Genomic DNA, 15,559 nt, shown 5'->3' on the forward strand with positions numbered 1-15,559 from the left:
CTTCTTCCTGCCCATCTTCCCCTGAAGTCTTGAGGACACAAGCCTTTTCTTAAGCCCCCAGACCTACTTATTATTTTAGAAAAACGGGGGGGGGGGATGAGAGAGAGAAAGAAAAAGAGAGAGGGGCTCCTCCTCTCCAGAGAACAAGCAGCTGGAGCCTCAGCCTGTCCAGTACTAGGAGCACAGTCTCAGGGTCCTCATAAAACCAGGAACATAGTGTGCACACTTGCGCCTGTGAGGTGGGAGGCAGAGCAGCCACTGTTCCCAGGCAGCCTCTGCATCAGGTGCTTTCTGAATCATATGAAGAAGGTCACACTGCCTCCAAATTTCTCCCCAACCCAGGCATCGCAAGTTCTGAAATTTCATCATTTCATTCATTCATGTGAACATACATGTATTTATTCAACACACATTTATTAAGTTCTACTTTATGCCAAGCCCTGTTCTAGATACCAGAAATACAGAAGTGAACAAAAATAGTGAAGGGCCTTTCTCCTTATGAAGCTTATACTCTGGAAGTAAATCAGATGATTTTCAATTTAGATAAGTGCCATGAAGGAAATTAACAGGGTGATAACAGGCATTGGTGGTACTGTATGGAAAGGCAGCATGGGGGAAATTGGCATAGGAAAAGGAAGGTTGGAAAACCAAAATGTCCTCTTATGTCAATATTTTGGGAGACTGGGTCATCATCCTTTCCTAACTTGGACCTCCCATGCCCACCCCAGTTCCCTCTCCTGGGAATCTCCCCTTTCCTGGGGGCCTCCGCAGACACCTTAACAGGGGACTTACAGTGCTTCTCCCACCTCACCTTCTCTCTTACTGCCCCAAACATCTCCTACAACAGCCCTCACCTTCCTCTCCCTCAGAAACAGTTTCTCCCATCACTTCCAATGAAGATCACCAAAAAGCCTGAAACATCAAATGTCCTTCCACACATGAAAATTATAAAGGAAATTTTGGGTCAGGGTGCCTGGATTGCTCAGTTGGTTGAGTGTCCGACTTCAGCTCAGGTCATGATCTTGTGGTCTGTGGGTTCAAGCCTCACATAGTTGGATAAATTACTTAACTTCCCTGTGCTTCAGACAGTTGTTTTTGACAATTAAATGAGATAATGCCCACTGAAAGTTAAAGTATTGCTATTATTTTTATTACTACTATCATAATTTATTGCTATCATTATTATTATTTGTTACTATAATGTCACTGCTTCCAGCTAGGCTGAACTACACTGGTGCCCAAGACTCTTAGCAGCCTCAGCAAAACCCCACCCCTTGAAGAACAGCTGACTGTCTCCCCCACCCTCAGCTTTTCTCCCCAGCTCTCAACTCCAGAAAGCTGGCTTGTGGGGTAAAACCCCTGGGAGAAACAGAGGACACAGCTGGGAGAAGAAAGGAACAAAGAGGGAATTGCTAGGGGGTGTGGTGGAGCAGGTCTGTGCTGGAGCCAGCCTGTGACAGTGACCAAAACCCCATGCCCAGGGGTACCCAGTTACAATCCTATTCACCACCCCACTAAGGGCAGCCTCTCCAGTGCCAGCACCAGCACACATTTATGCACACACCCCAAGTCCCCATTGTATTCTCCCTTCAGGGCCTGCCACCCCCTACCACCTCAATAAGGGCTAATTGAGTTGTAAGTAGACTTAAGATGGTGTTTGTAATCAGTGACAGGTGGGACAAATTAAATTCCTTAAACCAAAAGTAACAGGACGGTTTGAGCCATCAAGACCCATCAGCTGCTGGCACTCTCTTGGGCAGTGGGGGCCCAGAGCCAGGCGGTACACATATAGCCTGAGTGTTCAAGGTCCAAAGTTCCCTTTGCTTGACCAGTTCTTCCAGGCAAGAAGACAGAGGTACAATAGAGCAGGCTAGGGGGTTAGGGCAAGGGGGCGCTGCCCATGCTAAGCAGAAGGGAAGTTAACCTTTACTGGGCTGGGGGCTAGATGGCTTCTCAAGCTAGCATCTGCATTTACCACTTATAACAACCCTGTATTTTACATATGATAGAACGGTGGCCCCAGTGTGTGGGACCTAATTGTAGCCACAACACAAGCTCTCACTTTTTAAAAAAAAAAAAATGTTTTTTTTTTTCAACGTTTATTTATTTTTGGGACAGAGAGAGACAGAGCATGAACGGGGGAGGGGCAGAGAGAGAGGGAGACACAGAATCGGAAACAGGCTCTGGGCTCTGAGCCATCAGCCCAGAGCCTGACGCGGGGCTCGAACTCACGGACCGCGAGATCGTGACCTGGCTGAAGTCGGACGCTTAACCGACTGCGCCACCCAGGTGCCCTAAAAAATGTTTGTTTTTGAGAGACAGAGCATGAATGGGGGAGGGGCAGAGAGAGAGGAAGACCACAGAATTCAAAGCAAGCTCCAGGCTCTGCACTGTCAGTACAGAGCCCAATGTGGGGCTTGAACTCATGAACTGTGAGATCATGACACAAAGTCTTTACTCAACTCCCTCACCTCCATCCTAGTCATCACCTGGGGCCCCCTTAGAAGAGGTGTGGCTATGGGCTAGGAAGCTATCTGGAGCCAAGAGCAAATCTCAGAGAGGGACTCAGCTGACAGTTGCAGCCACTACACTCCCAGCAGGTGGGAAAGTCTCTTCCTAGAGGGGGGGATCTAGGCCATCCACCATGGTCTACATGTTCCCTGCTCTGTCTTCTCCCTCTCTTCCCTGTACCCTTATTGCCACCCACCCTCCCACAACACTGCACCACAAGCAAAAGCATTATGGATGGCGTGATATCCAACCTAGTCCTAGCGGTCCCACCCTCCAAGCCCTCATGGATGACACCAAGACCAAGCTAAGAGTGCTGTGTAAAGCTGAAATACAGGCTACCTTCACAACTCCCTTCTTCCTGATTCCAAAATAAAATTGTAGAGATGCTCAGTAATGCTTACTGCCAAGAACCAAACTTGTTTATGAAGTTGGACAAATTACAGAGGAGAGAAGGAACATATGTTAAATATCTCCAGTGTGCCTAGCTGACATACACTTTTTAAAGATCCCTGGATATCTCCAGCAATTCTCCAGTGGTGGAACTTTAGGCACATGCAGGGCAGCTGGTCCAGCCAGAGTTAGGGTTGGCAAGGGAAGGAGGTCTAAGGGGGATTGTGCTGTGTTGTGTCGTGTTGTGTTGGGTTGCATAGAGCCAGGCTGCCAGGTCACCTGTGGTTAACCTCTGAGCAGTGGCCTCACAAGCTGGCCCAGCAGCAACATGGCCACAGTGGATGTGGCCTGGATGGGGAGTCAGATTTCCCATGGGTCTCCATTGCCAGTTCCCCCAAATGACCTTGAGCAAATGTCTTAACTCCAAGGACCCTGGCTTTCTGTACCCACATGGTCCTGGAGATCTGGAGGGTACATGGCAAGTCTCTTACCCTATGGCTACCTGGTAAAGCCATCCCAGGTAGTAAATGACAGAGGAAGTAGACATTTCCAGACTATTGTGCTCTACACAGAGGAAAGGAAAAAGGTATAGAGACAAATGACTGTGACAGTGGGGAGGCTGGTCTGGGGAGAGCTAAGGGCTCTCCACACAACAGCCTAATTAGGCAAGCAGAAATCATTAAGGCTGCTTCAGCATCCTAGAAAGAAGGCTGGAGCAGGACTGGGCTGGGGAAGGATCTCCTGCTTTGTGTTCCAAAAAGGGCAGGCATAGTAACTGTCCCTCCTTTCTCTCAGAGTCACAGAGATGAGGGAGCCCAGCAGCTCTGAAGCCTGTGAGGAAAAGCACATTGGCTTACGTGGCTTCAGGTCCATGTCCCACAGGAGCCATGGCAACTGTGATATATGGTATCCCCATTTCACAGGCATACTGAATGACGGGGACACCGCAGAGGTCCCCCGCATGGCTAACGACCTTTGGAACAACACTTTCTCCTGGTTCCCCCTTGGTTGTCTCTCTTCCTCTTGTGCTCTAATCTGTATCTCCTGAGCTTACCCAAACTGGCTTCCTTCCCTGGAATGCTAGTGGCCAAAATTTATGAAAGGAAACTTTGATGAGGGCTGTTCCACGGTAACTAAGGGGGCCTGGGTTGTGGGTGGGGATGTCACCCCCCTACCCCTTGGATCCCAGCACCCTCACTCTGACCTATTAGGACACCCATAGCAGTGGGGTTGAGGGGTCTTACAGTAGCCATTTACAGTCTGCAAAGACCCTCATGCCTCAGGTCGGCAGTGCTCTTACTGCCCCATTTCCTAGAGGCCATAAGAAGACAACCACATTTCAGAAGTGGGGACAGAAATGACCTCAGGGTCTGTGCTCTGGGCCAGGACATGTCTTGGTACTGCTGCCTTCCTGCTGCTCACGAGCCTGGAAGGAGTGGAAATACATCTTCCTTCCTGGTCTCCTTCAGACTGTAAGCTCCTTGAGGGTGCTAATAGCTTTCAAATCCCAACCACACCCTGCATAAGAGATGAAGTCTGTTAGCATTTACTGAGTGGAGAAAGAGCGGGGGAAGAGAGGGAGGCAGCTTCTGCACTCAGGGCCAATGTTAGGCTGAGGAGACTGACACAGGAGTAATCATGAGGCCGACTTCACAAACAGCTGGGGAAGGGGGGATCCTGGGAAAAAGGAGATTGATCTGTCTAGTCTTTCCATTTCATCATGTGGTTTCAGTGCCCTGGTCACACCTTAATTCCCATGGGGTTAGTCATGGTGATGGGGGTTGTGGAGGTGGCACCAGGGCTGGTCTCCTAACAACAGACTGCTCTGGGCTTATAGGGAGGTCCTTGCGAAACTATGCCGAGAAGAGTGGTATGTGAACAACAGAGGCCCCACAACTTCAGCTTTGGTCCCCCAGGGAAGTCTGGAAACTCTCCAGCTTGTTTCCTGCTTAGTTAAATAGGGATAATGCCACCCACCTTTTAGGGGTCTATTACTATACTAGGGCTGCCTAACAAGCACCCCGAACTGGGTGTCCTAAAGGAAAGGAAATTTATTTTCTCACAGTTCTGGAGGCCAGAAGCCCGAAATCAAGGTGTTAGCAAGGCTTCACTCCCTGTGAAGCCTCCAGGGGAGGATCCTTCCTTTTTTCTTCCAGCTTCTGCTGGCCCCAGGTGTTCCTTAGCTTGAGGCAGCATCACACCAATCTCTGCTGGCATTTTCCCCTGGCCTCCTCCCCTGTGCCTTCCTGTCTGTACATGTCACTCTCAGTGTCTCTCTCCTCTTGAGGACACAAGTCGTATTGGATTAGGGGTTACCTCACCTTAACCAATTACATCTGCAATGATCCTATTTCCAAATAAGTCACATTCTAAGGTACTGGGGGTTAGGACATAAGGACGTCAATATCTCTCTTTGGGAGACACAATCCAACGCATAACAAGAGGTGTTGGGAGGACTGAGATCAAGGGCATTAACATGTTGGGGGGGGGGGTAGCTAATCACCACAGCCCTTCATGCCCAGCGAAGACCGAAACAGACCCCAACCAAGAAGAGCTGCAAGACAGAGGAGGAGGGTTCTGGGGAGTGTTTAGGGAGAGCGCTTTAACTCCAGGTGTTGTTTAAAACCGCCCTCCCATTAGGAAGGGGGTGGGCCCCAATGGCTAACTCACTCAAAGCAACTTGATTTTCCCCAGAACAGACACAAGTCCCAAGAGTGGGGAACTGGGGCCTGTCCCCCTTTGAAGTGCAAATGCAGGCCCCACTGTGCAACCCCTGCCCTGAATAATCAGTGCCTAGCATCTGCCATAGCCGGTTCTGCCCCTGCCGGAAGTGCGCCCCGCCAGCTGCTCCTGCACTCCCGGGTGCCCCACTGACCGAAGTCAGGTGGCTGGAAGGATCAGCCCCCAGGCAGTCCGGGTAATCACCACTTAGTGGGAGAGGGAATTAAAAAAAAAACAGCATTTAATGTGCTGGGCAGCAGCTGCGGTCCTGTTTCACCATTTGCTTAGATACCTGCTGCCCCCGCAGGACTGTGGTGACGGGGGAGGGGAGGAAGGGCTCAAGCGACTCTTTGTTTAACGGGCAGTTTACTTCCAGGCAGAATTGGTGGCATCTGAGCTAATTTATAAGATGGGGACAGGATATTTGATGGTTTTGATAAGAATCAATGCGTGAACTTGGGGATAAGAAGGCACAGGGGGCCCGTTGGCAGAAGGGGCGCTCTAGGGATACCATTTGGCTCCACCTCAAACCCCAGGCTCAAAGTCAGCACCCAAGATAAGTCAGGGTTCTGCTCCAAAAGCCTGGGACTAGGAATCCGCACAAATATGGTGACCGTTGTTGGTACTCAGCTTCTGTGGAGCTTTGGTCATTGTTAATTAATTTGAGCCTCAGTTTTCTCATCTGTAAAATAGGAATCAATGCCTACTGATCGATCATGAGAAAGCATATATAACACAGTGCCCATCAATAATAACATTTAACAGACTCTCCCCCTAGGACAAAGGTTTAAGCCCCAGAACCACTGTTGCAGGATTCTTTACCTCAAAACCTGGGGTTCCTTGTCTTGCCACTTCGAAGAATGAGGAGGTGGACACAATGAGCAGTAGGCAGAAGTTTATTAGAGTATAAACTCAGAAAGTAAGAATAATAGGAAAGCTCTCCTTACAGAGAGGGGGCGTTCGAAAGTGAAGGCCCGTGACTGTAGGTAAAGGTCTTTGTTTTATAAGGTTCCTATCAGCACCCCTTCCCTTCTCCCTCATTCCTTCTCAGGTTCTAGCCTTACTGGCAGGATAACTCCAGGTGCTGGATTGTCCATTCCTGATTGGCTCTATTCCATTGTGTGAGGAGTCAGACTAGTCATACTGTCCTTCTTATAACATAAGTTTTATGGTTTACTTTTTTAGCTAGGTATTTTGATTGTTGAATTCCTGAGGGGATCCTGAGTGGGAGTAGGTAGTGTCTGTTACATTCTGAAGAGGGACCTTATGCCTGAAGGTTTGGCTGTAGTTAAACGCTCCCAGCATTGTTCCAAAAATATGTGTTTGTCCCCACCCAGGGACCTCAGGTCTTAACCTTTCCCTCTCTGTCTGTTTTATCCTATCTTTCCCTATTATACCACCCCTCGAAGGTGGGCTAAATAAAGTGTGAGGAAAACGTGAGGCAGTATAAGGCTCAGGCTTTGTGCTGAGACATGCAGGAGACATGATTGTTCCCTTCCTTCTTTCTCCTTCCATCCCCTTCATCTGTTCTTTCTCTACCCTGGTCACTTTACTACTGCCACTACAGATGGCAGGGTCACTTGCCTCTTTCAGGGTCATCTGTCTTGGCTGAGGTTAACAGGGCATGGTCCCCTAACAGCTCCCAACCTGAGGGTGAACCAGGCATTACCTGAAATGCAGGGCCCACCCAATATTTTACATATTTGATTATCAAACCATGAGCAGTAGTGGCTGGGCTTGTGGTCTAAGGACCCAGCCAGAGCTCGGAAGAGGGCTCCCTCTCTTAGGCTGTCCAACTGCTGCCTGGGGCTGGGCCAAGGCTGTCTTCTGAGAACTTCTTCTTGGGGAAGGGCACCCTCTCTTGGAAGGGACAGTGCTGTGTCACTGAAACTCTCTGGAGCCTATAGTGTAAAGCCTTCTTGGAGCTGATGATACGTGCTTCTGTGCCTTCCTGGGCCCCTTAGGAGCCACAGGATCCTGTCTTGCCTTGAGGTTATGAGGATTCCCTAGTCACTGCCACCTCTGCCTACTGAGCCCTGGTCCTCAGTGGGTATCACTAGCAGAAATGAGAGGTTTTCTTGGTCAGTGGGATAGTTGGACCTCCCTGGTCCCACACAGCCACCCCCATGGCAGCTCTCTTGAGGTTTCTCTGCTGTGGTGGTGGGTGGGGAGAGAAGGCAGTACTGAGTTACTATGCTTTGCTATTTTGTTTTCCTCTTTTGCAAAAAGTTGCCAGTCCTGACCCTTCTTCCCTTAAACAGTTTTATTTAGGAATGCAATCTTAAACAAGCCCACTTAGAAACTTGCATGACTCACCTTTATGGCTATAGGTCTCATTTTTCTAATAAGACTTAAGGTCTTATTCATGACCTTCTTACCAAAAAAACCATTGTCTTTGGAGAACAAACTGTGAATTAAACCCAGGTCAATTGTGTACTATCTATGTGACCTTGGGCAAGTTACTTAATATATAGCTTCAGTGCTGACATTAATAAAAATGGAAAGTATCTCACCAGCCATATAAGAGATGTATTAGCTTCCCCTGAACACTTAAGGCTTAAGATCACAAATTCTTTTAAGAAACATGGAGTCTTAATATTTCTACATTGTTTTGAGATCATGCACTAGAAAGTAGTTTTCATTTACTTTTGATTTCTATTACCACATGATGGTTATAGGGATGGCCCTGCTCAGATTGATGTACAGTTGAGGAAGCTAAAAGTAATTGATTTAGTCATTGAGGTGTGGGCATTCAATTTCTCCATAGCTGCGAATCATTTGATCATGAATAAAATAAGTCTTCCTTTCCTTTCCTTTCCTTTCCTTTCCTTTCCTTTCCTTTCCTTTCCTTTTCAAGTTTATTTATTTATTTTGACAGAGAGAGAGAGAGAGAGCACATGCACACACGAGTAAGTAGGGAGGGGACAGAGAGACAAGCTCTGGGCTGTCATCTGACTTGGGGCTCAATCCCATGAACCATGAGATCATGGCCTGAGCTGAAACCAAGAGTCAGACACTCAACCATCAGAGCCACCCAGGTGCCCCTTTTCTTTTCTTTTTTAAATCAAAGGTGTACTATTATAGACATAGAAATGAAGGGACAGAGATAAAACAGTATTTCAATCAGTAAGAAAGGCGCACAGTCAGGATTCAAACCTAGATATTCTGCTAGGTATTTGGGGGTGTTTTCACTTAATCCAATAGTTTAGAGTAGGTATCATTCCCCATTTATATGATAAACAGCGTCAAAGATGGTAAATGACTTGCCTAAATTCTTGTAATTTTGTGGTAGAACATAGATTTCCTCTTAGGCCTGTTGTTCTCCAAAGTCCATGATTATCCACACTAGGCTGCCAGAGTCTGAGGACTCCTAACCATAGCAGAGGTACAGAATGACAGAAAGTCACTCAACTAGATTTCAGGATCCATGAGTTCCTGTTCTACCAGCAAATCCAAGTAATCGTTTAACTTGCTTGCTTCCTGGATAAAAGGGAATAATGTTATCCTGCCCTGTCTTGGGATGGTTGTAAAGACCAATATGATATGGTGGGTTTAAGTGGGCTTGAAGGATAGTGCTAAAAACAGTAATATACTTAGATCTTCCAAGAATTTCTGAGGAAATCCCTATTTCTTACTCCTTCTCTTTACATGGCAGCAGGAGAGAAATGCTCCAGTCTCCTGAATTTTTGGTGACATCATTTGTGGTATAATTCTTGGGTGTCAGTGTAAGAGGAAGACCAGGAAACAGAACAGATAAGGCAGGGCTGGAGAAAAATGCCTGATCTTCTGAGAAAAGTATCCTATGTTCTCAGACATGGGAAAATAGTTCTCCCATTCCAGGCTTGTGCCCAGGTCTGTGGGGAAAGAGCAATGGCTTCCTAAGATACTTACTCCATCCTGTTTTAGAAAGGAGTCACCACTTACAGAAAAGTTGATCAGGGGTAGATCCATGAGTTTAGCGGTGGTCTTATCTTGGGTAAAATGTTTCATTCATGTGAAAATTCTATTACAGGCTTAGAATCCTGGAGTGGTATCCTCTGGAGATTGGCTTGATGATGTATGAGGGGCAGGAAAAAACCCATCATTACCTAAGCAAGATGATAAGAAAGTCCCAGTGGATTCCCAGGAGGGATACGGGACATTAAGAAGCATGGCACACTGGCCCAGGTCAAATCTGAGATCCTGGGATTTAGAAATGTGGCTGTGTTGTTTCCCACCCAAGTTTTGAACTGAAAATAAGGAAATCTATCTTTGCAAAGTATAGGACCTAGATTTCTGAAAGAAACACAAATGGCTAAAAGGTTAGGGATTTGTGGTAACTTGATTTATTATAATATACATTCCCCCACAACCTCTCCATGGTATTAGAAGTTAGGATAGTGGTTTTCCTGGGGAGTGAGTGGGGAATGGTTGGGTCACTGGAAAGGAGCATGATGGTAATTTCTCAGGTGCTAGAAATGTCCAGTCCATGGAGTTGCATCTGGTTATATAGGTGTGTTCACTTTGTGAAAATTCATCAAGCTATACATTAATGATTTATGTAATTGTCTATATGTTACCTTAATAGAATTTTTTTTTCTTAAAATCAAGATGCTGTTTTTGATTATATTTAACAAAGAAAAACACTCAGGTGAGTGTGGGCAAAATTAAATGAACACTCATACACTGATGGTGGGACCATAAGTTGTCATAAATATGTTTTAAAAGCAGTTTGCCAGTGTAAGTCAAGAGCTTTAGTAGTGTTTGCACTCTTTTTACTATACTTTTGGAAATCTCTTAAGTAAATAGCTCACAATACAATTGTTTATATACCAACAAATGCATCACAGCATAAGTGAGAGTTAAAACTATCTCAAGTGTTAAACAATAGAGGAAATATGGTCTATTTATGATAAAGTATTATATAGTCATTAAACTGTCTGAATGCTTGATAAGTGCAGCTTCACAGGCAATTAAGTAAAAAGGCAGTCTGCAACATTCATATATCTTCAATTTCAACTGTATTTAAGCAGTTGGTCTCATAGTAAATAAAGGTCTAATTTTAAAAATGGCATTAAATACATCTTTAAAAGCACAGTAAGATTTCTAGAAGTTACTCACTTCTCAAGCAAAACGTTCTTTGGTATTAAAAATCCCACCCTCACACACTGCTGGTGGAAATGTAAACTGATGCAGTTGCTTCGGAAACAGTTGTGTAGTTCCTCAAAAGATTAAACAGAATTACCATGTGACCCAGTAATGCTACTTCTAGGTTTATACTCAAGAGAAATGACATATATGTCTACATAAAGGCTTGTACATGAATGTTCATAGCAGTATTATTTAGAAGAGTCACAAAGTGGAAACAACCCAGATGTTTATCAACCGATGAATGGATAAATCAAAATTAGTATATCCATACAATGGAGTATTATTCAGTAATAAAAAGAAGCACAATACATTCTTAGACACGGATGACCTTAAAAACATTAGGTTAAGTGAAAGAAGCAGTTATAAAAGATTACGTATTACATAATTCCATTTATGTAAAATGTCCAGAATAGGCAAATCCATACAGACTGATAGGGTCTGGGGAAAATAGGGAGTGCCTTCTCATTGGTACAGGATTTTGGGGGGGGGGGGGCGGAATATCAGAATGTTATAAAATTGTGATGGTCGCACAACTCTGTGACTATACTTAAGAACACTGAATGGCAAGTATTCTAAGTAGGTGAATTGTATGGTATGTAAACTCTATCTCAGTACAGCTGCTATTAAAACACACACACACACACACACACACACACACACACACGAGTAACCATTCTCCTGCATGACCTACAACCGTATGACCTGCAACAGTCCAGGGCACATTGAGTGCTTCAGGTAATGATCTGTCAAAGCAGATTCTCCTATAAACCATGGCATGCAGCCTGAACCTGTGATTAAATTTCTCCACACCAGCCCTTATTGGCTTAAAACATCTTTCATACTTGTGTTTTTTATCTTTCAGAATCCTTGGCAAAACATACAAGTAACTGCCTGGCATTGTTGAAGTACTCAAGGGTACATTTCATGGGCCAAGTCCCTCTCTGGGTGGCCCAGAAACGAGCATACAACCTTTCAGGTTTTACCCTGCCCCTACCCCTGACTTCAAGTAGAGTGGGGGCTTCTAGCTTTACTGGAACCTCAGCCTGCTTTCCTTCTCCACCCTCCCACAGGGTTCAGCCTGACCACCCTGGTTCCTGAGGTCTCATGATAGAAAAGGGGAAGAGAGCATAGAAAGCAGCATAATGAGGGGCTGTCTGGGTGGCTCAGTCAGTTAAGTGTCTGACTTTGACTCAAGGCATGATCTCACGGTTTGTGGGTTCAAGCCCCGTGTTGGGCTCTGTGCTGAGAGCTCAGAGCCTGGAACCTGCTTCAGATTCGGCGTCTCCCTGTCTCTCTGCTCCTCTCCTGCTCATGCTCCATCTCTCAAAAATAAACATTAAAAAAAAAATTTAGAAAGCAGCATAATGGAAAAGTTTCCTCAGACCTGACTGTGGCCTTGATCAAAGGCACTGAAGGAGACAGAAGTAGTGGACCAATGAGAAGGGGCTTTTAAGAAGTACTGTGTTCATGGTAGTTGAAGAAATCTAAACAAAAGAAGTTTATTTTGAAATTATTTTTTTTACGTGCCGTGTTATTTTAACCACTCAATTAAAATACATAGCTGTTTTGTAAGTGTATGTATTAAGAGTTTGTAGTTTAGTTTAAACTCCCATAATCTGGTATACATAGTATCTAGGGAAAGAAGCCATAATTGTTAAGGGATTCTATATGACAAACTGTAAATAGTTTCTTCTGAGTGGTAGGATTATAGGATTCTTATTTCTTTTTACTTACCTGTACTTTTTGAGTCTTATCTGTATAATGAGTATCTATTAGGTAAACCATTAATGAAATTCCCTAGTGCTTGGGTTCCACCTGAGTGCTACTGAATAAGCAGATCCTGGGGGAAAGTACAATAGAACCAGAGAACAGAATGTCTTAGTTCAGAGCATATTGAGATTTCCAGTAGCCTAAGCTTGAATCAGCATCCTAGCCTCAATGGGAGTTAGTCCAAAAAATCATGTTTAGTGTTTTCATGATTTCAGTTCCAGAGACTACTTGATTCTCATGGGCTGAGCCTCTTGGAGAAACTTCTTATTCTGGGGACAACATAAAGCTTAGAACAGAAGTACAAAGATCCCCGTTCTAGATCAGATGCGGATCCTATTAAGTTACTGAAAGATTCCATCACCCATAAAGTGAGGGGTCAACTAGAAAAATTTGACTGAAGAAGACTTAAAATTGGCAACTATCTTCAGAGCAGTGTAGGGTTATCACATGGAAGAGCCCTGGTGGACAGGCCAAGATTTAAAAAAAGAAAAGGTAAAGTTATCCAGAGGCAGTTTACCTTGACTTGGGTGCATCCCAACCATCAGAGAGGCTAATCCTTGAAGTAGACTGCCTCCTGAGACAGTTCCATGTTCACCAGAACCGGGGTTTCCATGTTTCCGATGCTTAAAAGGGCCTTCAATTATCAGGAGAGAGTTGGACCATATAGGCTCTGCAATCTTTCTAATCTAGAACTTCTGAGTCCAGTCAGAAGTTGCTCTTTGCACCAATTTTGGTTTTGGTTTATTTTTATTACAGCATGTTTCCTTGTAGCCCCCAGGCTAAGGTGTAGCCCCTAAAACACCATTTGATTCAATGAGTCATTGATTGTCCTGCTGCTGCAGGTGAAAATGTCCCCATTTCTGGGGCTCAGTGTTTAGCCAGAGCATGGCTGTTGAAGAGCTGTTGCCCTCTTGTGGAAGTGAAGAATATAACTGGTAAAAAGTAATGAAGATGGACTTGAGGTTCTTGTCAGCTCCTACAACCCCGTCTCACCTCCCCTCAAAAAGCTTAACTTTTGGTGTAAGCCCTGAAATTCCTTACTCTAGCCCTTCAGGGCCACTCCTGCTGAGGAATCAAAGCTCTGTGAGTGATTAGTCACTGAAAGAGATTTCTCATTATTTCTAAACCCAGAATCACCTCCTCAACTATTGCAGGGCTTCATATAGAGGATGAAGACACCACACAGTTCGCTTAAGCACTAGGTAGGTGTTCAGCCCCAACTTGGTAAAAGGATATGGAATAAAATTACAGTTGGTAGTAAGTCACATAACTTTCATTTTTAAAACCTAACACACAATGCTTTGTTGACCTCAGACATTTGAAAATAAAACAGCTTAGTGAGGTATTAGTCTGAAACATCTTTTTACTTCCATGAAATCTCGCAAAGTGAAATGACAATCAACTAAAAGCAATAAATGTTTAATGAGTCATCTAGTTAGCCTGGCCTTTGAAAATACTTTTTCTCTTCCCAGAAGTCGACTGAAATATTTCCTTTTTTAAATTACATAATCACAAGGGTCCATGTTAAAGTCTCGTTTTTAACTGGTCCTTTAATTAGGTCTTATCACTGGTACAAAAAGGTACATTAAGGGGCACCTGACTGGCTCAGTCAGAAAAGCATACGACTCTTGATCTTGAGGTGGCGAGTTCAAGCCCGTGTTGGGTGTGATTACTTAATTAAACTTAAAAAAAGGTACATTAATGTTTCCACTAAAAAGTAAGTAACAAGAGTGGTACTAAGTCAATGTTTCCTAAGTATTATGTAAGAATAGTCAGTCAAATCTGCATCAGTAAGAGTTTGTTAATAAAAGTGGTCTACAACGAGTGCCTACCAGGGACCGGGCACTGGCCATAGTCCTTTTAACAACTCTAAAAGGAACACAGGCAGAGTCAATTTTTTTAAAGACTAAACAAGGTCCCATGAATACTGGCAGAACCAGAATTAGAACACAGGTCTACCTAGTTCTTGCATGATTGGGTCCCTTCCTCCTCTATATCTCCTAACAACTGCTTTGAAGAAGGGAGAGAAATGGAAGCCTCCATGATGTCACACCTTTGTCCTTAACCACCATGTTTTCTTTATATTCTGGATGTCTATTTAAGGTATTATTTGAAGCAAGTTTTGGCATGCTTCAATATGTGTTTCATTTTCTATTTATCATCCTCTTTCATCCATTGCAGATAGGTTCTAGAGGTCTTGAAAAATGTTTTCACAATGCTGTAAAACACTTGTAGTAACTCTCAAGCTTGAATCAAAACACAGTATGTTGGAAGATATATTACTGTGGAAAGAGCCTGGAAGGTAGAAAGGTCAGCCTGAAGACAGAAGGATATAAAACATGGGCCATATCCCTATAACACAGGAGGCTGGTGTACAACACTAGTTATGATGTTCAAAACTAAATCAAAGAGGTGATTATATATATTATATATCCACTTGTTATTATTGTTTTTCTGATTAGAAGATACAGAGTCACTCTAGGTAACTTCCATTTAACATTTATTTTCATTTTATATCCAGATGTCACATTTTCTACATTAAAATATAATCATGCGGACTCCCCCCACCCCTACACCCTCAGAGAAAAAAGAACTTTACACAACTTGAAAGATGGAATGCACAGAGAAGTTGCTATTGCACCCAAGTAACAACACAAAGAGACTAAACAGTAGACATGGCAAAAGTGCATAGAAGACAGCTCAGGGCTCACAATAGGAAGGAGTGAGAACTAAAAGGCGAAAGCTTTTAAATGCTATCACTTGTATCACAAGATTAACCTGAAAAGGCAGAGATGGGTCAGAAAACAGGACCAAATAGGGGGTCTTCCAAAGGCTGCTGTCAACAGAGTTTAAAATATCCATACACAGAAAAGCTTTCTCTTCCCCACCTTGCCCTCAGCATCTGGTAAACACTTTAGAAACTTAGGCCACTGTCAGCATGTCAGAATGTAGAATGGATATGGGTTTTTCCTTCTTCTTTTATTATACCCCAACTCTTTCCAAGCAACAGTTCTATTAGTTATTTTAATTATGATTC

This window comes from Felis catus, chromosome B1 (genome assembly GCF_018350175.1).
Source record: "Felis catus isolate Fca126 chromosome B1, F.catus_Fca126_mat1.0, whole genome shotgun sequence".
NCBI classification, from domain to species: domain Eukaryota; kingdom Metazoa; phylum Chordata; class Mammalia; order Carnivora; family Felidae; genus Felis; species Felis catus.